The following is a 6000-nucleotide window of genomic DNA, read 5'->3' as shown; positions in this document are numbered from 1 at the left end:
AGATATGCTTTTCAGCAAAGAATATCAATAGAATGAATCAAAATAGACAATAGAAGTAAATTAGAAAGTTGTTTATTATTGTATGCTCTTTCTAAATCATGAAAGAAAAAATTTGGGTTTCATGTCCCTTTAACAGAAACATTGACATTCAGGCAGAACAGTGTTGCCCGCGTAGACGAAACTGTTACATGGGTAACACACCGCCCATCAGCTTCTAGCTCGAATGTATACATTCAAAAATATTGTAACCAAATCCATTCTCGTGAATGTTTTACAACAAAATAAATATAAATCTCCGAAGATACATTATTGTTAATAATAATAATAAATAAAATACACAAGCTGTCTACAAAGTGCTTAGTGACTAACTCGCAATTAAACCCCGCCTTCCCACGTGACCGAGCAGTGGAGTTACCCGGAATTACAAGTTTCGTAGCTTGCAGTCTATAGGCTATTTAACAGACGCTGGGGCACGTTAACCACAGGACGTTTCCGGTGAGTGCTGAAAAGTGGTTCCTGGTTTAAAATGCTGCTTTTGTGAGGCAGCATATTGCAATATTGGGTTTAAGCATTTATGTGAATAACATTGGATCAGAGGGGGCACTAGCTGACATCTATTTTTGAGTATTTAGAGGAGAAACAAAGATGTCAATGTGTTAGAAGAGGGAACACAATAAAAGTAAATTCTGTGGAGTTGACCGTCCATGTTTGACCCCCACTTAACAATGGATGTCACCCGATACGAGTGACCAGGGTGAGAGACACACTTAATGTGGAAACAGTAGCTCCCGGTGTGTCTGTTCATAGAGGACTTATGACTGGCAGATTATGAGACTGACATGTATAAACCTGTGACACTTGTTTGACTAGAGGGGAACAATGACTGATACCCCCTGTGAATATTTAGAGTGCAGCTGTTACTGATCATGGTGTGTGACCGAAAGTGAATTAAACTGTATATATAATGAAATCAATGAGAAGTTGTAAATATCCCCTAGTATTAGAGGGGGTGCTTCTGTGAGAGAACAATGACTAGTTTTGAAGTATGAGTATAGAGTTTGAGTATTAACAGGAACACAATGTGGATGCCCCTGGAGTGGAGCTGTAATGGGCATCCAAAGTGTGTGTGTGACCAGTGTTTGAGAAGTGAGAATGCTTACCTCTTTCAAACATACATTTGTACATTTTCATCATTAGTTAATGAGCACAGATCTCTGGCCTTTCCTAGTGTATTTTGCACAAAAACTTCCCAGTGTATTTTAGACAAGCCTAATTGCTAAACTCTTTGTAAGGTTTCCATAAGTAGCTGTCTGCTTTGCCTAATGACAAACCCTTTTTTTTTTTTAAACACTAATTTTTGTTTTCCTTTGGATTTGAACCCGCTGAGTTGATAACCCATTGATTTGTAGATTGTATGCATTGTATTGATGGTGACCAATAAAACATTATCTAAGTATAAGTTTACAGACAAGGATTTGTGGACATCTATACTTCTGCAGAGGTGGCCTGTTTAAATGGACAACTCTAATTTGTTAAAGTATGTCATTTTTAGCACTATTGACTCTGCGCAATTATGTGTTTAACCCCTGCTGATCCCAAGTGGAAATAGCTGGTGAGCCAATCAACATTAACAATAGCAACGCTGAGTTCTACAACAACCTCTGCCGATTTGACTCACTGGCTATGTCTGCTTGGGACCATCAAAAAACAAACAAGCAAACAAAATAAAGACCGAGTTATGTATACCTAAGCCTTGGCTCAGTTATGACCATAATACTGTTGAATACAAGTATGATACACAATTAGGTAAAAAGTGTGGTTGGATTGAGGGGGGAAATGGCATGGCCTCCATAGTTGCATTAGCAAAGAGGGTAACTTCTACTGTATTCTCAATTTGATGTTAAAGCATCAGTTTTTCATTAAACACAACTACCACCTCGCTACTATTGCATTTTTCCTCAATTCAACTTTTTTTTTGGGTTAAATCATAAATGCTGTAAGGTTTTGTCAGCACAGTACTTGTAGTTTGTTAGTGGTCTCGTTGTAAACTAAAGGCTGTGACACACTGCAAGCAAAGCAGCTAGAAAAGTTTGCAACCTTTACTTTGCACTGCACCGCTTCGCAGCTTGTCTACACTGTAGTCTGTACCCTGATATCTACAACTTGACCACAACTACTGGCTGGGCTTGTGCAATAGTAAGGTGTATATTGTACAATACAAACAAAATAAAGAAAGCTGATAAACAAATGAATACATCTTTGTGTGGGTAAAAAAACAAAACATTTTATTGCTTTGTTGTTGCACAATATACACCTTACATGGTTGCAATTCCTACCTTGTGCGTGTCATCTAGGTCAGGGTTCTTCAAACTTTTTCCCCCAAGACATAGGGCCATGATACCACACACTTTTGTGACCCTATTTTTATGTTTGGTCTGCAAATATATTAAATGGACACTGAACCCAAATTTTCTCTTTTGTGCTTCAGATAGAGCATGACATTTTAAGCAACTTTCTTATTTACTCCTATTATCACATTTTCTTGGTATCTTTATTTGAAATGTAAGTTTAGATGCCGGCCCATTTTTGGTGAACAACCAGGGTTGTCCTTGCGGATTCGTGGATAAATTCATCCACCGATAACAAAGTACTATCCAGAGTACAGAACCAAAAAAAAAGCTTAGATGCCTTTTTCAAATAAAGATACCAAGAGAATGAAGAAAAATTGATAATAGGCGTAAATTAGAAAGTTGCTTAAAATTGCATGCTCTATCTGAATCACGAAAGAAGAATTTGGGTTCAGTGTCTCTTTAAGTAAGAGCTGCAATTTTTGGATTTTTTTTTTTTCTTTCTTGAAAGTGTTGTAAAAGGTAATAACATACAAATACACACCACAAACACTCTCATACAACACACTCATAACACACATACAACAACACACTCATGCAACACACACATATAACACGCACACACGCTCTCATTCAACACACGCACACATATAACACGCACACACACTCGTATACCACGCACACATGACACACCCAGACATACAACAAGCACACACAACACACTCTCATGCAGCACACACATATAACATGCACACACACAAGTCGGGACCCAGTAAACATGGCGTTGCGACCCATTAATGGGTCCCGACCCGTGGTTTGAAGAACCCTGCTCTAGGATCCAGGCACTACTGCTGACCAATAGATTCCTCTCACCAAACGCTAATTTGTCTGGAGGAATCTAATATGGCTGCCGCGTCATTAAATTTTTCATCTTGTAGCGCTTGTAAACCCTCGCCAGCTGACGCCTCTTCCCCTAGTTGCGTGCTGCTTTGCGTGTAGTGTTAGAAGCCCAAGCAGTGCCTTACTTTTTGGCGTTTAATTGCTGATTATTTCCATATATAACTTTTTTTTTTTAATTTAGCACTTAATGTCAATCCTACTTAACACTTACTTATTTTAAACTTTTGTTGTCACAGCGTGCCTAAAAACTGCCAAAATTTGAAAGATCCAAAGTTAAAAGCATTTGAAAAAGAGTATATATAGTCTGTCACCTGTAGCTTTTCTCTCCTCTCTTTTTTTTCATGCTTGTGTACTCTGTGTATTTTTCATATACTCAGTCTCAAAAACGACTCAAGCACCAGTGATGTAGATTTGGTGTGCAAAGCTGGAGGAGCCACTGCTCAAAGACTCCCATACATCAAGAGCAAAGAAAATCCAGCAGCACCACAGTAGTTTATCTTTCAAACTTTATTAGTACCTGGAGGTAAAAAACCTCCAGGTACTAATAAAGTTTGAAAGATAAACTACTGTGGTGCTGCTGTATTTTTCATATAGGTGGTGAGAGTCCATGAACTGTTACGTATGGGATATACATTCCTATCAGGCAGAGGCAAAGTTTCCCAAACCTCAAAATGCTATATATACTCCTCCCACCTCAGTTTTAAACTTTGCCTCCTTAGGAAGTGGTTGAAGCATGATGTGCTTGATTTCTTCCGTGAAAGGTGCTTCCGATCATATTGAAGCCCGGTTCACCTCAGAGTACAGTGCTTGTCAGAGGGATGTGAAGGGAGTACTGCCTCATAACACCATGTTTACACCTCTGGGAAATCTTTTCATAGGCTCTGTGTGAATTCGGTCGCAGGGATTCGTCTTCTGCCTCCCTTTTACAGATCGATATTATACTCCTATTCCATTACCTCTGCTGATCTTTCAGTACTGGTTTGTTTTGCTGTCTGCTTTCAGTGGGTGAAAGTCTAAAGGTACATTTTTTTTATTTTTTTTTTATTTTTTTATTTTAACTATTGGACACTCATATCTATCATAGGGACCAGTTTTATTCCCTTTGTTTGCTTGTTTCTTTATACTAATATTCAGCACAAGAATTTTGGAGCTTATATAAATGGTTATGTTTTCTTCTGTTAAGTGTGATCAGTCCACGGGTCATCATTACTTCTGGGATATTAACTCCTCCCCAACAGGAAGTGCAAGAGGATTCACCCAGCAGAGCTGCATATAGCTCCTCCCCTCTACGTCACTCCCAGTCATTCTCTTGCACCCAACGACTAGATAGGAGGTGTGAGAGGGCTATGGTGATTATACTTAGTTTTATATCTTCAATCAAAAGTTTGTTATTTTAAAATAGCACCGGAGTGTGTTATTACCTCTCTGGCAGAGTTTGAAGAAGAATCTACCAGAGTTTTTGCTATGATTTTAGCCGGAGTAGTTAAGATCATATTGCTGTTTCTCGGCCATCTGAGGAGAGGTAAACTTCAGATCAGGGGACAGCGGGCAGATGAATCTGCATAGAGGTATGTAGCAGCTTTTATTTTCTGACAATGGAATTGATGAGAAAATCCTGCCATACCGATATAATGTCATGTATGTATACTTTACACTTCAGTATTCTGGGGAATGGTACTTCACTAGAATTACACTGTAAGAAGTACATAAAGCTGTTTAATAACTAGAAATTATGTTTAACGTTTTTGCTGGAATGTAAAATCGTTTTCATTTGCTGAGGTACTGAGTGAATAAATGTTTGGGCACTATTTTTCCACTTGGCAGTTGCTTAATCTTTTTCTGACAGTTTCTGTTCTCTCTCACTGCTGTGTGTGAGGGGGAGGGGCCGTTTTTTGGCGCCTTTTCTATGCATCAGTTATTTCAGTCAGCAGCTCATTGTATTTCCTGCATGATCCGGTTCATCTCTACAGAACTCAGGGGTCTTCAAACTTATTTTGAGGGAGGTAATTTCTCTCAGCAGAGCTGTGAGAATTATAGTTGACTGTGATAAAAAAAACGTTTATTCTGTAATTGTTTCCTGCTTTCAGAATTTGTTATCTTTGCTATTGGGATTAAACCTTTGCTAAAGTTGTGTTGTTTACAAGGATTGAGGCTATAAATGTTTCAATTTATTAATTTTCAACTGTCATAGATTTTCTGTGCTTCTTAAAGGCACAGTACGTTTTTAATATTATTCTAATTGAATTGTATTCCAAGTTGCAAGTTTATTTGCTAGTGTGTTAAACATGTCTGATTCAGAGGAAGATACCTGTGTCATTTGTTGCAATGCCAAAGTGGAGCCCAATAGAAATTTATGTACTAACTGTATTGATGCTACTTTAAATAAAAGTCAATCTGTACAAATTGAAAAAATTTCACCAAACAACGAGGGGAGAGTTATGCCGACTAACTCGCCTCACGTGCCAGTACCTGCATCTCCCGCTCGGGAGGTGCGTGATATTGTAGCGCCGAGTACATCTGGCCGGCCATTACAAATCACATTACAGGATATGGCTTCTGTTATGACTGAAGTTTTGGCTAAATTACCAGAACTAAGAGGTAAGCGTGATCACTCTGGGGTGAGAACAGAGTGCGCTGATAATATTAGGGCCATGTCAGACACTGCGTCACAGGTTGCAGAACATGAGGACGGAGAACTTCATTCTGTGGGTGACGGTTCTGATCCAAACAGACTGGATTCAGATATTTCAAA

At 38.7% G+C, this 6000-nt stretch overlaps 1 protein-coding gene across 1 annotated transcript in view; it reads left to right on the top strand.

Moving 5' to 3' along the window:
- Positions 1-468: 468 nt before the first annotated feature.
- Positions 469-6000, top strand: part of DIS3L2 (DIS3 like 3'-5' exoribonuclease 2) — a 1626200-nt gene continuing 1620668 nt past the window's right edge. The window contains exon 1 of the mRNA XM_053711913.1: positions 469-495. The gene's annotated coding sequence lies outside the window, so the exon portion shown is untranslated. The remainder of the gene's footprint in view (positions 496-6000) is intronic.

This window comes from Bombina bombina, chromosome 4 (genome assembly GCF_027579735.1).
Source record: "Bombina bombina isolate aBomBom1 chromosome 4, aBomBom1.pri, whole genome shotgun sequence".
Lineage (NCBI taxonomy): Eukaryota > Metazoa > Chordata > Amphibia > Anura > Bombinatoridae > Bombina > Bombina bombina.
Note: the sequence above shows the minus strand (reverse complement) of the source record. Positions and strands in the feature narration are given on the sequence as shown.